Genomic DNA, 19920 nt, shown 5'->3' with positions numbered 1-19920 from the left:
TCTGAAAATCCTGGTAGGGTACCAGGAAAGGCTGAACTTGCCAAATGGACTGGCAAAAAGCAGAAAAGCAGGGTGTGACTGTAAATCAGAAACCAAGCAGCTTCGTGCAATTAAATTAAAGACGAGTCTGGCCTGAGTTTAGCCTTCTGGCTGGTGGTGAGAAGGTGCTGAGATTCTGCCTTGGCCTCACACGGTGTTTTGGTGTGCTGGGTGCACAATGTGGCCATGCTGGCATTGCCCTGGTAACAGTGAGAAAACCCTGCTCTGGAGGCTGCTAGTGGTGATGGGACATCTGGAAACCATGTGAAAGCTGCAGATGGTGGAAATGTGGTATGTGGGAAGCATGTGAATTGCTCAGTAAGCCTCCATGAACGGTGATGGAAACTCCTACATGGTAGAGACCTTCCTTGAGTGTCTCAGGAAGGAGTTTATCATCACAGTGCAAGCTAGAGCTTACACTCATGCAAAAAATATCAATGTTATTTCTGGATGGGGAGATTGAGTCACCTTTCAATTTTTGGTAAATCCGATGAGCAGTTTGTGCGACAGAGAAACAGGAGTGGAATGGCACTCATAGGTCACGTAATACAATCCCCTACAGCAGGTACAACTGTGCCATCAAGTCCTGTTGACAAAGTAATGTCACCTTGAATTTAGAAGCTATTTTACTACTGGAAAATTGTCACAGAAATGTAATTCCTTTCTCAGAGTACTAGGAGGTACGTGAGCCAGCATAATTTGAGTTTTTTGGTTTGTCTTATCTTCCCCCGGTCTTTAGGCAGTCGTGGAGAAAAAGACAAATCTGTAACTTAAAATTATATTGCTTTTTTCCAATTAATATTTCCTGTTTAAGGTTATATCATTTATAAAGGTTAAAGTCCTCTAAATTAATCCAATACTCCCAGTCTATCGCAAATTCAGTTCTTAGTATGAATTGTACCGTGATCTCAGGACATTCTATGCTTTAGTCCTGGTATTTGATTAAATTTGCTTCGTTTTTCCTTTGCACTAGTTATTCTAGTAGAACTTGGACTGAAGACAGCTTCATGGGAGTCTTATCCTCAAACCTGTGATAGGTATGTTTGAGAAGCAGCTTTGATTCCCAGGGGAGGGAATGAGAAGACAAGCATCTGTAACTGGCAAGTCTGTACCACAGAGGCTGAAGTCCAGCACGTTTTCTCCTGCAGTCCCCACCTCTGACAGAAGGTGAGTTATTTTGGTAATAATTCCATATTGTGTCACAAACCATAGAAAAGGCTAGATTAGAGACCTCCTTGTGAGTGATAACTGAGGCTTTGGGTAGTCAAAAGATTGGCACATCTTGAAGATGCTGGAGAATGGAACTACTGCAGCAACTGTTTCTGCAAGCATTACCTCTTAACCTCTGGCTTTGACAAGAAGAGCTAAGCAGGGCAGTCCTCCCAAAAAGGTGGTTTGTGCCTTTCCTTCAAACGGGGAAGAAAAATCTCCTTGCATGATCTCTCATTAGGTGACATGGAGAAGGAACAGCTGAAGTGTGGTCTGTACAAATCGATCTCTATAACATTTTGAAGTAATTGAATATGACATTCATTATTTTCCTTATAGATACCAGTCCTCTACCTTGATTTATCTCCTCTAGCATCTGCTGGAAAATGTAATGTTTTAGACACGGGTACCGAATATTCCTATTAACCAGCTAAGAGAGATTTTTCAAGCTCTGTTGGCCACTTCCCAGCTCCCAGAGCAGAGATTTTGCAGGAACTGCCCTCTCTTTGCCATGGTGATAGTCAGCGTTTTCTCCTGCTGATGACAAGAGTATATCCCCATGCCTTTCTGCTTGGTGCCTGACTGCAGAAATAAAATCAGTTGCGGGGTTTGGGGTTTATCTCTCCAGAGGGGACAAGAGGAAATGCTGGGGAGAGAAAGCTAATCTGTTGAGAGGAAAGATTTGCACTCCAACTGAGGGAACAAGCAGGAGGAGTTTGTGGGAAGGGATTGTTTTCCAGAAGCCTTCATTGGATGTTTTGAGAGAGGAGGGTGGCTCATGCAGTGACAGTGACTGTGTAATAGCACTCAGTACTGTCTTCTGTCAGAGGCCCATCAAATTCCAGGGAGCCCTGCAGTTTGTTACTGCTGACAATGTACAAAACTATCTGGTGTTTTGAGGAAGAAAGGATCACATGATGGAGGAGAAGGAGGCAGGGGAATAGACGGGAGGATTAAAATGAGTACGCAAGCTAGTTTGTGTGCTTTTTGATCACATGATTTAAGGGGGAAAAAAAAAAGAAGTAAGCTTAAAATCATGCAGGGAAAGTACTGCCTTTCATACACAAGTCATATTTTCAGACATGTTATCCATTAGCAATAAAATAAATCCACATGTTTTCTACAAACAACGTTGGGGTGAGTGCACATCTGGCGAGCTAGTGTTCAAACCTCGTCCTGTCTGACCGACCTGTGTGGCTGGCTTGAACTTCAGAAGTGGATCACATCAGCCACAATCAGTTCTTCTGCCTCAGGAAGAACAGGCTGGGGCTCTGGTTCATTTTCGGATGTCTACACTTTACATCTGATAGTGGCAATTGAGTGTTGAGAGAAGAACCCATTCTTTTAGGCAGTATTTATGTATGAAAAATTTAAATAAAGAGCATAAGGAAGCTGACACCCAAGTTCTGAGCTGGTAGTAGTTTTGCCATGCAATGTTCATACATAGGTTCTTCCAGAACTTTTGGTTAAGCATTCATTTTGCCCACCAAAAAAACTTTTTTGCAAAAGCTCGTTGGCCAAAATGATGAAACCATACAAAGCCAAGAGTCACTTCTTTCCTCTTGTGACTCATGGGAAAGTGGCACTTTTACATGTTTAAAGTAGTGTATGCTAACGTACAGATGGACAGTGCTGCTGGCAGATAATTATCGGTACTGGTGTGCATAAATCGATGAAAAGCTAAGACACATTAAATCTATTTCTTAACCCTGCAATAGAGGTTTTGCAATGCACGAGTATGCTGAGTGATGATTGTAGGCTGATAGCTAGAATATTCTGGGAAACTAATCGAGGTTGTAAGGAAATTGCATGGTATTGTGGTAATATGGGCCCGGAGACTAACACATCTGGCCATTTGAAAAGCACCAGGCAACTTCTGATTATAGATCGTGTGAACCATGTGTTGTTATCCTCGAGACCACACAAATATACTAAGGCTGTAGCTTATCTCTACTACAGTTTCACCTCTCTGGACACTGGATGTCATGCTTAATTTAACCTGGTGTTTTTCCACTTTTCTCAATAGGCAGAATCCTAAAGAATGATCCAGTGGAGATGTGGACCCTGTATACTGGGTTCAAGCCTACTGCCAAAGGCATGGGCTCTTTCCAGTCCTGTTTCACATGACTTGCTCAGCCCTTAGCCCACCCAGTAATCTACTACAGAAAATTCTCATCATCTACTTTTAGAATAGTCAAAAGTTTGGCTAATAAGAAATCTCTTTGGATCACCTAGCTGATGTGATACAATTCTTCTACTTGGAGATGGAAGACGCATGGAAAATGCTTTTATGTTTGAAATTAAATGCCCTTCCCAGACTGTAACTTGAAGGGAGGCTGATGATGTAAGTTGCTGTTAACAAGGCTGCCACAGGCACTGACAGGATATTTTGTTGTTTCTTAAAACTAGTTTTATATGACACAGCTAATAACATTAGAAGGGCTTCAAGTTGCCTGATTCGTTCATGGGCAAGACACTGTCAAAGAAATTACTGCTTCTCTACAGTAAGCTACTTACACATCTAAAGGCTCCAGGCTCCCTCCGTGTACCCACAAGCAATTCTAACGCTGTTGAAGAGGAAGGGACTCCAAGATCTTCTAGTGCAACATTGGTCATAGGAGGATCTATCTCCATTTTGAATGAAAATACAGGTTTTTAGGAACAAATGTGTATAAAGTGGCTGTAAATACATTAAGGCTAGGAATTAAATGGAAGAAGTATCTTGCCATGGAAACTGTAAGGTTTTGGAATAGCCTTTCTGAAGTGACATCAAGCCTCATATAGTTCACCTAGAAACTCTTCCTTTTTTCCACAGAACATCAGTAATTTAGCCAAAGGGTTAACCTGGTTTGTTGTTTTCAAAAGGCATGGTAAATAATAATAAACAGTAAGTAATAATAACTATTTTAAACTAACGTGTTCCTTGTTAATTACCTGACCGCTCTTTGGAAGCTGGAATAAAAGCAGTCCCCTAGTGATTTAGGCAATGAGGGCATTCTAAATTTATTTGGTCTCACAATTTTCTGTACTTACTGAAGTCTGTGTTGTCTGCAGCTATGCATAACAGAAACCTGCGGTGGCAAAAGTTCTGTTCGCTTTTATCAGTCGCTCACTGGAAGAGAGAAAGTTAGCACTGAATTTGCAACTTGGTAAATCAGATACTTAATTCAAAGTGTGACAGTACGTTAAGGCAGTTACGAGAAAACCCTTTTAGTTATAGCTTTACAAATCCCTTTTCTTTGCTTGTAAACATGTTCCTTTTCTTTGATGCTCTGCAGAGTTGTACAAGAAACGCTTTGGAAGACTCTCTGGTCCTTAGATTATCCTGTGAACCTGAAGCTGTTCTTGTATTAGAGTATCTTCCTGGGAAATTGATGGTGGTGTGGGAGTTCATTTATCTGCAAGGGACCGCATGCCTGAGGTTTTGTGACTGCTTTCTTCCAAAAATTATGTTTTTATAAATAAATGAGGTACATAACCCGCTTCACTCAGTTTTCTTCAGGTGGGAAGCTGACCTGTGGGCCTCGGATTTTTCCAGTGCCTGGGTCAAGGGACAAACAAATACAAGTTCACAGAAAGAGTTATCTTTGTTCCCGCTACACCTAAAATAGAGCAATGTATGGGTTTTTACTTGATCAGTCATTTCAATCTCTCCAAGCTACCATTATGGCTTTCTGTGAAAGCCTGTAAAAATAAAAATATCTTCGATGAAAATAACACTCCCTCATTCTAACACTGTGGAGTGTCTCAGTACATATTTCGCACATCCTCTGAGGTTGTATCAACAACAATCCGAAATAGGCTGCTGTAAAAGGCGAATCATAAAAATAAGCGGTGTATAGTGGCTTGTCCTGTATCCTCTGAGGCTTCTGACATGTACTGACTGAAGTATAATCTACAATGCTCAAAGGATAAAATAGTGGGCATTAGAGATTGTGCAGTGACTGTCAAGGTCAAAGTCAGTTCTGCAAAAGAAGTGCATTAAATCCTTGTTCTGTTAAACTTTTTCACAAAACCTGATAGCAAAGAGCAGCTTCTTGGTTCTTTTTCAGATGTACTGTACAGATTTCAAGTTTCTTCTGATACACAGTAGTAAAAATACACAGTACACACAGATTTTGTGATGGAAGACCATTTTGCAATCTCTTGGTGCGAATATGCATAACTTCATCAAAATAAACAAGGTGTTGTTCTCAGACCTAAGTGACTTTGTTTAAAATCATATTTCCTAAAGTAACCTGCCTTAAACACTACATTAATGCTTAAAGCTACTTCTCTTCTGGGCAGCCCACCGTAAAATGCACTTTTTCAGCCTGTTTGTTTTGAGATTCAACATATGCCTTCGCAAGGTAGTCTTTCAAATGTCAAGCAAAACGGTAACACCCTTGAACAACAAAAAGACAAATGGAGGTCTGTAGGATCCAACCAGCAGCATTGACAGCACTGCAGGTGAAGCATACCACCAAGGTAACCCTCTTTATTATTATTATTTTTAAAATTTCTCCAGAGGCACCAGATGGCAGCATTTTCCTTCACTCCGAGTGTGATCTCATCCTCTCAGATTCACGCCTGGGATCATCAGGCTTTGAGGCTGCATAAGCCACAACGACCTCAACTGAACTGGACCTCCTCTGTCACCACCTGCTCTTTTTCCCCACTTTCCCTGGATGTGTGGGGTCACATTCAGGTGGCCCGAACACAATCCAGGCCCTTGAAATTGTGATTTGCCTTTTCCCTGTGCAGGTCTGAGTCCATAAGAATACAGGCACATAAAAATTCAGACCCAGTTAATATGGCTCTGAGGTCTAAATTTTCTATATCCTCTAAATATTAAGTAGCATGCAGTTTATTTGATTATCTTTTTAACTCGCTCTTTCTCATGGACAGGTGTGCCCGATTTAATTCTTGTTCACAAGCAAGTTTTGCGTGTGTTCTTTTCTATCAATGCTTTATTCTTTGAATCTTATATTAATAATTCATTGTACACCAGTTATGTATGACTAGTTATGTGCGACGAGGCTTGTAACCTTTATAGCAAGAACTCTGTTCTGCACAGATAATCCAAGCCAGGGCAGGGAATTACCCTGTTTGAGAATTTAACTTTGTAAGCTATGGTTTCTTTTACAGTTACAGGTGTGGCCTAAAGCTTTGTGGGCTGGGAATTCTGTCATCACACTGTCCTCTGTCCTCCTCCTTCCTCTCATCCTCATGTTCTTGATTATAAAGCCAACGCTGCTTTATCAGTGGTTTTGTCTTAGAAGAGAAAAAACCAAAACACATTATGTTCTACTGTAACAAACTATTCATAAATCATCTCCCTTTGAACTCCGAACCTGCAGCACTGGGATGCAAATGTTTATTTACTTGAACTATGTGACTAACATCAACAGGCAGCAGAAGAAAGGCTATTTATCCAAAACCGGGCTGGATTGCTGGGCGCCAGAGGGTGAAGGGGGAGCAGCCCTGGCTGCTGCTTTCTTTGATTGTTACTCCATCATGTTGCTGGTGTTTCTGCTGTGGTGACTCTGTTAATGCTTTACAAATGCTATGAGCTCAACCGTAGACTATTTGTAGATTGTTTATTAACTTCTGACAAGCAACCCATTCTTTTTCTGAAGAACATATGTCACGAGAGATCTATATTTTTTTTTCAGTTTTTCAAATTTCAGCCAAATTTAACAAGAGTGTCACAGGACAGGGACACTAAACCCTCTGCAACTCCACCCTTCCTCTTATTTAATACCGAAAGTTACCTATAAACAAGCAGGAGGGAAGGAGGGAGGGAAGAGCACAGGAAGTCACAAGAATCGTGCATGATGAAAATGTTAGGCTGTGTAAATTTGGAAAACAGTGCTATTTTCTTCAGTTAAAAATATTCAAATGAAAAAAAAAAAAAAGGCTAAAACTCCCTCAATTTTCTTTCACCTTCTTGTAGAAATTTCTTTCCAGTTCTGGATTTGCCTGTACTTTGGTATTAGGTAACGTATGCAAACAGGACAGATGTAGCTTTACTGCCCAAGATGTATGGAATAAATGCAATGGAAGTATGCTAGCATCTCGCCCGAAAGCTGAGCGGTACTGCACCGCTCAAAGACAATTTTGTTGGTTTCCCCTTACCTTCTAATAAAGGAGGCAAAGAATTTTAAATATATCTCCATGGTCTTTAATGATTGATGCAATCCCTTGTGCACAGTTGCTTTGCAAAGTGGAAGAAAAATTAACTGTAAATACTTTCTTTTGTCTAATTATAGCACTGTAATTACTAACCAGTACCTTCTCTGCGAAAGATAAGCAGGCACCCGTGATAAGCTTTGCAAGAGGAGAGGAGATGAGGAGAAGGTAAAAAGACTGTCTGGTATCACTCGGTATGGATCGTTACAGCTTGCCATTATTTATTTTGGAACTGTGACAACTGACCGAAACATGGGGACTATAAATAGGAATGCAAGGAGCATTAACTGCGCAAGAAGAAAAAAGCAATATAACTTGGCACACAGCAAAACTTGTATCTGGTGTACAGCTGTCTGTGCAACTCCCACTGACATCCTGGAGGATTTTTGTGATTTCTCACTAAATTTACCTCTACCAATAAAGAATTAGGAACAGCACCATCGCTGTAAGCTTTGATTCTTACTCAGTAGAGCTGGCTAAGATAGATCTTGTTAATCTTTTACATATGAAAGATGCAAGTATCCTCCTACACAAAAATTAGAGAGAAGATTTGTTTGTTTTGTGAAGTGTAACTGCTATGTACCATTCACAGACTGCATCTTGCACAGTAAGTGAAATAACTGTAGGAACAAGCTGATTAAATCAGTGCTTCCCCTTGCTGTAGTCCAGGATGAAAACATACCAAACAGGGCTGAATTCTGCCTAGTAGCAGAATTTGCACCGCATTTTTTCTTCTAGAGTGGCATGGCTTACTAACTAAGGAGAACGCACCTGTAAAAATTCAGGCATGCAAAGAAACATCCGTGTTAGATTTGAATGGACTGAGATACAAACACTGGGTTTTTTTGTAGCACAAACACGCTCTCCACCAACTTCAAGCTTAGCATTCACTGCATGGGCAAAATATTTCAGCCTGGCATGTGATAGATTGTAACTCAACACAAACACTTTTCTTTCCATGTATACATTACTCCATGATGTATACAAAACATGGTGACTGCCCTCAAAAGGCAACCCCGGAAAGCAAATCTGTAGTTTTATGTTTTGACCCTCCTCATTTTCCCTTCCTGTTGTTGTAACATTTCTCATATGGCCTTGGCCGTAGACAACCCTATTTTTTTTTTCTATAGCAGACAGGGACGATTTTGTATGTTAGCGTATGATGTGGGAAGAGGAGGCTGCGAAGAGAGGCTGGGTAAAGAAAAAGTGGTTGGGGAAGACGTTGTTAAAATGTTCGGTGTCCCAAAAAGTTGGTAAAAGTAGGCATTTAGTTAGGAGGGACAAAACAAGATACATAGGACATAAAAATTAAGGTTTTTTCCAGGGACACAAGAATGCCAACTGCCTAAGAGCTTCTGCCACTGATCATCTTACAGTTGCTGTGATAGGAGTATGGCGGACGTACTGTGCATCATTCGTCTCTTGGTGCCTATTCTTCACTGATTATCCTGTGCAGAAAAAAATATGGGTATTGCAAAGGGCCAGATGGCCCCATTCCAACCCAAACTATAGCCCAGGCTGGTCTCCTGAGATGGGCTAAATCCTGCTCCTATTAATACAGTGAATTTAGGGATGCCTCTAGATGCCTTTAACTAGTAGAGGCAGTGTTGTAGTGTGTATACAAGGAGGTTATAAATTTGTCCTTGCTTATTTTGCTTTTCTGTTGGGACAAATAGGGTTTGTTTGTTTGGAGTTACACTTTTTGTCTTCAATGAGTGCTCCTTAGCAGCTAAATTAAGAGTTAGCGTCGCTCCAGATATCCATGAGTCTTAAGCAGAGGCCTCCTCCACCTAAATGGGAATGGGATGACTTCCACTGCCCGCTGAACAGCGGTACATCAGCCAGTAAAAACATTAAGTGGAGTTGCATGTTTGATGCTAATGGTCAGAGAACGAAGACCAGGTAAATGGCTTTTGCCCCATTCATCCTCAAGTACAACAGAGTACACAGCATCATTTAGCAAGGCCCCCTAGTAGAGGTAAGAGGCAACGGTCCTGGTTGCTGGCGCTTGTGAGAATTTGCCCATGAAACACGGAGGTCTTGGATAGTTTGCGCATTGTTTATTGCAGCTGTTACCCCTCCAGCCAGACTCTCCAAACTGCTATTTAGTCTTTTCAGTGAAGATTTCAGGAAAGATTTTGTAAGCGAAGAAAAAATACCTCAAACAAAACTGCTAGAGCACGAATGGCTGTTAGCAGCTGATTTCCTGAAGGAGGTCAGTTTCTAAGTGACTAGAAAAAGGGAGAAGGGTGGACACACCCCAGGAGTATCCCAGTGGCTGAAGCTTGCCCCAGGGTTGCAGCGTGGGCCCAATGCATGACTAAACTGACGCTTTGTCCTGCTGACAAAAAAAGAAGTCCTTTGGCTGTCGGGAATTTAACTGAACTTCTGGCTTAATTAGGGAAAGAGTTACTATTTCTGTGTTTAAACATTTGGACTGTAGGGATGAGACTGGCTGGCCAGCACAGAGGTACAGTCCTCTTTGTGGTCAATACGAGTGATATCCGGTGGACTTTCCCTAGATGTACACTTGATGAAAAGCTAAGGGAAGGTGCCTCAACCCCAACCCAACGGTGGCTTCTTTACTCCTGCATTGACCGGCATTTCCTCCCCCTCATCCCACGGGCAGGCTCCAGGCTCAGATGCCTTCTCCTCCTGGCAGGCAGGGTAGTGTGTTGGCTGCTGGGGCCTGTGGTGGTGGGGACAGAACACCGGCTTTTGGTACTGGACGAGCGGGATTTCTGTCAGAAAACGGTGAGAAAACAAACACGCCACATGCCTGCCCGGGAAACCCGCTGCTCTAAAAATTAAAATAACTGTAAACAGTCCCAGAACTGAGAAGGGGGCCTGTGTCTCTTGTCGAGCCGTCCCGCTCCGAGCGAGGATGGGAGCCCCCCCGGCGCGCTCCCTTCCCGCTGCGGGGAGGAGGTGGTGACCGGCTGCTGCCTGAGGGGCTGCTCCCGCGGACCGCCATTACGGACCGGTTCTCCTCAGGCGGCCTCGCCGGGCCGCGGGAGCGGCGGCGACCGCAGCCAGCCGGGAGGAGGAGGAGCAGAGGGAGGAGGCAGCGCTGGCAGCCGGGCGGGGAGGGGGCACTCTGCGCCGCGGAGGAGGACGACTAAGATGGCCACCAGCCGCCGTGGGGAGCGGCCCCGCTCCCTCCGTCCCGCCTCGCGCGGCCCCCTCGGCCCGGCCCGGCCTTGATGGGGCCGGAACGACCCCAGCGCCCGGACGCTGCAGCGGCGGCGGCGCCTCCCGCCGGAGCCCGCCCGGGCCGCAGCGGGGGAGCCGCCCTCCCGGCCCGGCCCGCACCGCCCGGCCGCGGCCACCCCCTCGCCTAACCGCCCCCCCACCCCCCTCGCCGAGCTGTGCCGTGCCGTGGAAAGGAGCGGACAGAGGAGACGAGAGGAGAGACCGCCCGCTGCCCCCTCCCCGGCCCGCCGGGCCGGGCCGGGCACAGCGGCACCGAGGGAGACCCCCGGCGCCTCCCGGTGAGTGCCTGGCGGCTGTGCCCGCCGCTCCTCGGGCCCCGGCGCTTTGTTGCACCGCCGCCGGGCTCGGCCGCGCCGCGGGGAGACCCGTCGCCACCCCGCGGGCCCGGCGCGGCGGGCTGCGGCCCCCGTCCCTGATGAGGTGCCGGTGTCGCTCGGCCCGGCCCGGCCCGGCCGCAGGCCGCGGCGGCCGCCCCGCTCCCTGGGGATGCCGTGCGGGCGGCCGCCTCTCTCCGCCAGGCGGGAGGGGGCGGCGGCGCAGGTGCCTCGGGTAGCAGATCATTGTCACAGGGCGGGCAACCTCCCCCCCCTCCTTTTTTTTAATGTTTTATTTCAGTGGCTGCTCTCCAGCCGCGGCCCCCGCGCCAGGGCTGCCTGCGGGGCGGCCGGCTCGGCCCCGCCGAGCTGAGGGGGGCGGGCAGGGTCTGTGCCGGGGCCCCGGCCTGGCGTAGGGAGGGTGCCCGGGGGGAGCCCGGGAGGGGGCGGCGGAGCCCCGCGGGCGCTGCGGCGGCGCTGGGCCGCTCGGGCGGCCTTTGTTGTGGCCGGGGAGGGCGGTTTTCCCGCGGGAGCCCCGGCGGGGGTGCGGGAGGGGCCCCGCCGGTCCCAGTCCCTGGGTGCGCGGGAGGGTCGGCGGGGAGCCGGGACCCCGGGGGGGTCCGACTCACAGGCGCGAAGACAGGTCGCTGTTTTCCCTTAATTTTTTTTTTTTTTAGTTAGTTATTTATTTTGGTGGCAGCCCTCGAGCTATCGACACCGTGGTGCGGCGGAGGCGTTCAAGTTAAAGTACCCCGTGGTGTGGCGGTGCGTCCCCGGGGACGCGGGGGTTGGGGCTCCTGGGGGGACCGGAGCATGGTGTATGGGGGTTTTCGGAGGTGTTGAGGTACCTGCTGCCTGCTTTCAACGTGGTTTTTGCCCTGCAGTTCTGAGAGGTGATCTGCATAGATGAAGAGGTTTGTACAGAGGCCAGTCAGTAGTGCTGGGTGTTGAAACCCTGAGTGATGTTCACCTTGAAGGATTAGGACCATAATTTCTGGCTGTGCTTACGTATGACTGCAGAGAGAGAGACTTACGGAAGAAATAGTGTGGAGGACCAAATATATGTATTTTGACCTGTAGTTTCACGAATAATCTAAGCAAAATTTCTTGTCTAACTAGAGTTAACTCCCAAGATGTCAGTGTAGACCTGAGAGTCCTGGCCTTATTTTAATGATTGAATTTTGGTTACTTGGCATTGTAGGTTTGTGACAAAGTCTATGCATTTGCATGTGTTGGACCATGAAATTTTAATATGGAAAACAAACAGTAGGTTTCCTTTTAGGAAAAGTAAATTTTGCATGTTGTAGCAAACAGAAATTATCAATGAAGTCATAAGCTGCGGCAGAGCTCTGTTGCTACCTGGTGGCTATGCATGCCTCCGTGCCGAGTTATGGCTGTACAGCTATATGATGTTCCTCAGCTCACAGACTTCCATGGATCCAGGCTGGTTCTGCAGAGAGCCAGCTTGATTACAGTCTTGGCAGATTTTTGGTGACAAGTTAGTGCTATCTTGAAGTAGGCTATGTGAACAAAGTGTACAGTTTGTGTGAACTGGCATTTCTGCAGTATTTTGCTCATCCTATGCAATGCTGCTAGACTCCAGGCATTTGCAAATATGAAACTTAATTACTGCTATGTGAATTGGTCACTTGCAGTAACCAAATCCTTAGTACTTTTAAGGTATAGGCAGGCATGTTTATGAAGCAGAATGCATTGCAGGGCGTTCTTAGCTTGGGTGCTAGAAATGTTCATCTGTGTTAATATGGCATTGTGCTCCACGATCCTGGTCAAGAAGTGGTGATAATCTAACTTTGACTGCATATTTGGACTACAAGTGGGTATCTCCATACTGTGTGATGTGGGTCTGTTGAGCTTAATTGGAGCCAGCTCTGGAATACTCAACACTGTTGATAGCAACGTGTTTTGGGCAGAAGAATGCCTCAAATATCCGTGGTTGTAGACTAGAGATCAGTGAATGGTATTCCTCTTCAGTTTGGTATGTATTTGCTAGGAACTGGAGGTGGTTGTTTGCTTTTCCAATTAGCCAGGTGCTTTTAGGCTGCTAGACTTGGAATAAAAATGTAGTATGTTTTGGGTTGTATGGTTACAATTATACTGCACCTCTTAGCTAAGTGATTATCTATTTGATTCAAATTGAAGCAAGTTAAGCACAATGCTGCTGTGATTTTTAATATCTTTGGCACCTATTTAAAAATGTGTTATAACATTTCCATATCAAGGTTTAAGTAAGGATTAGTATGTCCAGTTGATTGCTGCTTTATTTTCAGTTTAGTGCATTAAGATCAGTTACTTGATAGTATCGTGTGGTGTCAGTACTATGAGAAAGAAACTCTCTCTTTTTCAGAACAGTAACAGAAAGATGCTAAGTAACAAAATTATTACAATTCTTAATATTTGCAACCTGTAAATAGCAAATTCAGTTCAGAAGGCTGTATTATCTTGTTGCATCTTGCTACATGAATTGGCTGAGAAGGTATGCTAACAGCCATCTGGGTAGGTATGAAAGTCTTGGTGTTTAGCTCTGGTTTACTGGAGCTAAACTGCCAGAAGTATACAAGGCAAGCAGGTCTTCAGGGTGTACTGATGTGCGTTGCTGTTAGAGGAATTCAGCAACGTGTTTCACATCTGGCAGTCTTACCTTAACTATTTCATACTTTTCTGCAAGTGTTCAGTTGGATTTTTTTAATATACTTAAAACTTCTGGGATGCTTCGTGTGCAGAGTTTATGGTGAGTGTGGGCAGATGTTCTGCTTACCCTGTGAGATGCTCAGCACTGTCACGAGATTGTTTGGAAACTCTGGTGTTGGAACATGATGTTTCACTTCCCAGATGTCAGTGTTAACTGTTTTCTACTGTTGGGTCATGGGGATTTACTTGGGTTTCCAAAGATGTGCTAAGCTGAAGAATGTGAAGAAAAGCCAGTAGTTCCCTCTCTGATGGTTAAATTGCTAAAGGACAATTCTGGTGATGTTGATCAGCAGTTTCGTTCATGTTTGTAAGTGATTTTAAGTTCCTGTTGCAAAATAGTGGAAATACTGTTTCAGCAGTGGCCTTTGACTTGCAGGATTTCCTGCTATAAGGAAGTCTTGTATCATTTGTCCAAAGTAAACAGATTTTGGAGAGGACGGATATGGTATGCTGTGAGAAACCATAAATCTTAGTCATAATTTACCCCCTAGAGCTTGCCTTTCTGATAATTAGGATTGTGGAAGTCTATTCCTATGATACGTTACTGGAAAGAAATTTGCATTTTGAAATGGGACATGGAATCTTTTGTTGATCCATAGTACAATTTTTGGGTATTTGTGTAAGGGGAAAACAAATGATTTCTTCATGGCTTTAGTACTTAAGCTTTTAACTTCACTGGTTTCCTCCTTGATTCTGTGTTGCTGTTGTTGCTGATTGCAATAGTACAGTGTTTAAAATGCCCAAGTTGTGACAAATACTTATGCTATTGGTTTCTTTGAGTTGGCAAATGCTGATTGTTTTTAAAAATACTTGTTTTGTTACATATGTGTCCTGAGGGACCTACAACTTGAGTTGTAATTGTAAGCCTTCACGCAGCCTTCAGTGATGAAGGGACTGAGGCGCACTGACGTAAGATTGGCACATCTCCTGAACAGCTCGGTTCTTTAACTTTGTGATTCGGTTTACAGTTTTCATCTTGTAATAAACAATTTCACTCTTGTATAGCTCCTGTTATCTTCTATTGGAGATGTTACATCCTGCTGCTGGGCTGCTCACACCTTGTGCTGGGTAGGAGTAGACAGGACATAATTATGAGGCACCTATGCACATTTGTTTTAACCAGCTGTCCCCCAGATGGCATAGAAAATGTTGCCTTATCCTGTATTCCTGTTTGTGCTCTCCTTGTCAAAGCTTCTGATGTTATGTATGAAATTCTGCTAGTGGCTTGTAACATTTCAACTGAAGTCACTGGTGCAGACCTGGGAGCAGCATCTTGGCTCAGGTGATAGCGCTGCAGACTTTGCAAGACTGAATATGCACTATCGGTGATCTGGCCTTTGAGAGCACCTCTTTGGCAAGCAACTTGTGTTTTGCGATGCAATATTGCAAGCTTTTGTTTGTTGCTTGCATCCCCTGTTCTTCTGTGGCATTACAGGTAAGTGGGCACAGCACCTTCCTTTTTTTTACCAGTGAAAGATAATACAGTACCTACAGAGTCTTTGTGTTTGGGTCATCCTTTGGTTGATGGGGATGATTATTTAAGCAAAAAGTGGTCTGTGTCACAGTTGTTGCATATCTCTATCTTTATGCTAACTAATACTTTATCAGGTGAAGGAGAAATGGGAAATACTGTATAAAACTGCTGGGTTAGTATTGTGCAGCATTTTCTGACTCAAGGTGGCTTGTTTAAACCCTCTATGTTGATTTGATACTCACCTGTAATGAAAAGGAATTTTTGTGTTAATGATGAAGGGGGGGATAATCTTTATCTAAAATTTCACTGTAGTATACATGCCAATAAAGTGTTTAAATATGTAACTGTAAGAGTTGCAGGAATTTGGCTTTTCTACTTGGTCTTTAGGGTAGCTGAAGGGCTTGGGGGGGTTGTTGATTATTTCCCACGCCCCTTGCCTAGGTCAGAATGTACCAAAGGCTGCTAGTTACTCAACTGAAACAGGGTTTTGCACATTGAGCATCTTTTTCTCTCTCTCTCTCTCTGTCAGCTGCTACAAAAAGGGTCTTGATGACTGGTGAGGACTAGCAGCAGCCTGGTGAAGAGACCATGGCTTTGGTCTCAGGTGTGGGTGTCACTGTTGGGGGAATTGGCTTATCCCTGCTAGGACTTCTTAGCTGGTATTGAGGCTTTCAAAACAGGTGCGAAGTGCAGCTTTGTCCTGGAGCTCCAAAGAAGGAAGAATAGGTCTTGTTCCTTTTCTCATTGTTTTGCTCTAAATGTGCAGGAGGTAGTTTGGTTGGGTTTTTTTTTCTTTCCTTTAAGTCTTTTGTGAGTGAAGATGACATACTTATTTTGGTTTTGTTTTTTTTTTTTTTCCCATGAACAACTCTAGGGCAAATGTTTCTGATTTCTGTTCTGTGTGGAAATGTGCAATTGACATAATTTTTGAAAATTGTGCTGACATTTTTGGAATTCTGAATAAAAGCAGGGAATCCTTTTGGGTTTTTTATGGTGTGGTTTTTGTTTTTCTTTTTTTCTCTCCCTACCTGTTGAGCAAAGCTGTCAGTGTGGAAGTAGAACTGTCTGTGTTGAGATTTGGGGAAAAAATGTTTGATGTTTCTTTGGAATTGGATTATTCCAGTGAGAGCTACATGTCATCTTTTGGGATCTTCCCCTTTTGAGGGAAAACAGTTTTGACTGCGTTGCTGGTTTTGTTGTGTCCTGTGATGGATTTTTGCCTGTCTTAAGCATGTGACTTCTAATGCTTCTCATATTGCAGAATAGGAACAGATTTGCAGAACCTACTGTAACACATGTAAAAAAGTATCTTTTAAAATTTCAAAAGTGATAGAACAATGTTATGCTGGGAGAGTGTGAATTGTGTGGAATAAATGAATGATAAGGGATGTTGAATGATATGAAGGCATATAGCTTCATATTTTTGGGCAAACATTAAGAAATGTAGGAGAAAGGTAAGATGGATAAGTCTGAATTATAGCAATCAGATATGCATTAAAAGAATGTTTAGTTCTTGTACCTTCACAAATATTGTTATTTCCATGTCATGCATTTTGTTACGAAACCACAAGCAAAAAGCTTTGAGCAGGTTGGCTAACTTAGCGTACAGACAATAATACATTTGAAAACACATGGAAGAAGTGGATTTTCCAGGTGGACTTTTTCTTCCCTTTCTCTCTTGCTCTAGAGAAATTGTATATTACAGTGAAAGTATGTAAGAGTTGTACTTTTTCAGGTTGGGTAGTTATTAATCAGTTACATGTCTAACTTAAGATTCCTGGGGGGGCGGAGTTACCAAAATCAATGCTTAACTTAAAGCAGCAGTGTCAAATAAGCAAAGGGAAAAAGCAAAACCTTCAGAGCTGACAATTTAGTAGTGATGAGAGAGACAGACACATGTGGCTAGAAAGGGAAGATATTCCCTCATGTTCCTTAGATGTTTTTTAAGGTCCTTTGTTTTTGGAATGGTATGACGTCAGTGAAAATATGGATCAGGAGCTCTGAAGCCAAATGTTCATCTGGCTTCCCTTTTCACTGCTGGTTTTGTCAGAGGTATTACCATGTGTCGGGTATTGGACGGTAGCTCTACCTGGATCACCTTGCTGTTAACTTTTCTCAGTAGCATTGTGCTAGGTGGAGCGTGGGTGTGAGTGAACCATATTCTTAGATTACCAGATGATTTATTATTTTCAGATGGTAAAAATGGTAAATATCTCAGTATAATTCAAAGCACGGTGGTTTGATTTGTGTAAACTAGTAGCTAACGGGAGGTTGCTTCAGAAAGTGGACTGTATTTGAATGCCAAGGTGATAAGTAGCGTTGCTTGCTGCGCCTAGCTCTTGCTGAGAAGCAAAATCTTAACTCACAGATGAGCTGTAATAAAAAGAGGGGATTTGTACACCAGGGGCTTCCTAAAATTCGTTTGTTTACTTGGCACTGTAAGTATGTCCTTTTTTGTATAATTTGTGATTAGGGGAATAGAAAGAGAAATTGCAGGGCTAGGAAGATGCTTAGGGTGTCCAGAAGGTTTGCTGTTAAGAAAATAAATAAAAATGCACACAGAGAATGCATGTGCTTTTTCATTAAAAATATGACAAAATATCAACTTGGCTCGGTAACAAAACTTTTAAAAGAGTTTTCAAGTGCTTAGATGATGGCCAATTCCAAAAGGGACAAAGACTGTTCAGACTGCCTTAGGGAGGGTAAAGATCATTAAGAAGGTTAATCAGATAGAAGTGCGCTTGGCATAATCAGCCTCAGCTTTTGTCTGAGGTTTATTAGACTGGCGTGGAGTATTGGCATTTGAGTTGTTCATAGTAGGTGGACTGTACTAGGGGAAGTTGTTTTTTTCTTTTTTTTCGGCTTGGGCTGGATGATATGGAGGCTTCAGTGGCAATACTAGTTTAAGCGGTTCCCGCAGCCAAACTGTGGAGAGCAGGGAGCAAATGTTGTATGGAATAACTGCAGCAAGCTTGGAAGTGATCCTTAATTTTTGTGGGGTGGGGGGAAGAAACAAAGCAGTTGTCTGAAAACAGCCAAAGGACTAATGGGACCCAAGAGTTGGGAATTACCAGCTCCTTCAGGTTGAATGCTGTAAGCTCATGTATCTGTCAAAGTTGTCTTGTTGTAGAACCAGGACCTTACTGTTTTGGCAGTGGAAGAAACTTAAGAGGACTGTGGGTTTTCCCCTTGTGTGTTTGTTTTAATGCTGGAAGCTTTTGAATCCCTGCTGAATGGGAGAGAGTGGGCTTTAGTGCTCTGACATTGCAACAGGAGAGAAGAGTGCTTTCACTGCAGGCTGATGATAATAGGACCACTATCGACTGGTTTTGTGCTAAGATTCACCACATCCATAGCATTCAAAGTGCCATTGATGGTCTTAGCCTCGGCAAGAATACAACTGCAGAGACAAGTCCTTATTACTTCCAGTGGGGTTTTATGGACGGCCTTGGGTCTTCACATGAGAGCCAGGGACGAGATCAAGGCCTTGCTTTGTATTTGCGTGAGTGCAGAGTACAGAATGTATCACCTGGTAGAATGACAGACAAAGCAGATAACAAGAGTGTTTCTTAATGTAAAAGTTGAGCTTTTTGATGTTCTCAGGGCTGCTAACCTAAGAGTTGAAATGTCACGGTGCAGGCCCTCAGTTGTGAGATTGACTCAAGTTATGGCTTTTAAAGCATGAAAAGCACAAAATAAATGGATTTCTCTTTTGTTTTTTGAGCCTTGAGCATGCAGTTGTCAAATTTTTCCCACAACAGTGAGGGCTACAACATTTTTGGAATCTTCACATGGCAAAATGCTCAGACTTGGGATGCCACAAATATGATGAGATTGAGAAGGATGCTGAGCTGGCAATACTCTTGTCATCACTAGTTTCCTGTCTGATAAAGTGACTGAAAAAGAGTGAAATTAATTAATTTCACTAACTAATTAATTAATTTGGAAGTTTCTTTACACTTGTAGAAGAAAGTCTGTATCTCTGAACAGGCAGAAGTAAACATTTTTTATAAGCAGTCACGTGGAATAGGCAGAGAAACAGTTTTGGTATTGCATCAGAAGTTAAATGCTACTATTTGAGTCAGTAGCAGTTGAGCAGTGAGCCACAATAGAAATGTAGAAACAAAGTCTCTGTGGATATGATCTAAGAGGATGCTAATTTGCTTGTTAATTAGGTTTGCAAAAGTTTTTTTCACAGTTCTGAGCGGTAAGGATAAGCTAGTAAAGAATATTTAATTTAGGTTTTGAGTGGGTCATGAAGTAACCAGGGAGTATTTCTTCAAGCTTTTCATTATTAGAGAGTGTAAAGGCACAGTAGCAACACTTCTTACTTTGACCGTAATCACTTTTGGAGATAGAAATACTTTGCTTTCAGTTTCCTACCAGGAACATAACTGTGTTTCTAGCAGTGTTGGATCAGGGGTTAAAAAATGGCTTCCTTGCTCTCTGTTTGAAATCCCTTGCAGTTTCACTGGTGATATCCCTGTATTTGTGAGGACAGGAGTCTGGATATGCTAAATTGGTAGCTGGCTTTTTTTTGGTTGTTTTTTTTTTTTCTTTTTCCCTAGTTACTGGTACAATTTCTTGGTGCGAATTGGAATAGCCTATTGATCAGTTAAGCCGCCTAAAGCTATAACCTATCTTTATTTCAGTAAAGCGCGTATGTGTGTATATATATCTGCTTCAAATACACACGATGATCTGAATGTTTGGTTTTTTGTTTGTTTGTGGGTTTTTTGGTTTTTTTTTTTTAAGTAAATGGAAGCAGAGGAAGTGAGTATATTGCAAATA

General features: G+C 43.4%; 1 protein-coding gene across 6 annotated transcripts in view; it reads left to right on the top strand.

Annotated features, from left to right (window-relative positions):
• The first annotated feature begins 10774 nt into the window (after positions 1–10774).
• WDFY3 (WD repeat and FYVE domain containing 3) overlaps positions 10775–19920 on the top strand; it is a 178025-nt gene continuing 168879 nt past the window's right edge. For 4 of the 6 annotated variants that reach the window (XM_054202045.1, XM_054202043.1, XM_054202044.1 and 1 more), the window contains exon 1: positions 10781–10910. The gene's annotated coding sequence lies outside the window, so the exon portion shown is untranslated. Of the gene's footprint in view, positions 10911–16010; positions 17182–19920 lie in introns of those variants that run through there. The other 2 variants (XM_054202046.1, XM_054202042.1) reach the window with 2 other exon arrangements.

The sequence above is a fragment of the Rissa tridactyla genome, chromosome 5 (assembly GCF_028500815.1).
Source record: "Rissa tridactyla isolate bRisTri1 chromosome 5, bRisTri1.patW.cur.20221130, whole genome shotgun sequence".
Taxonomy (NCBI): Eukaryota; Metazoa; Chordata; class Aves; order Charadriiformes; family Laridae; genus Rissa; species Rissa tridactyla.
Note: the sequence above shows the minus strand (reverse complement) of the source record. Positions and strands in the feature narration are given on the sequence as shown.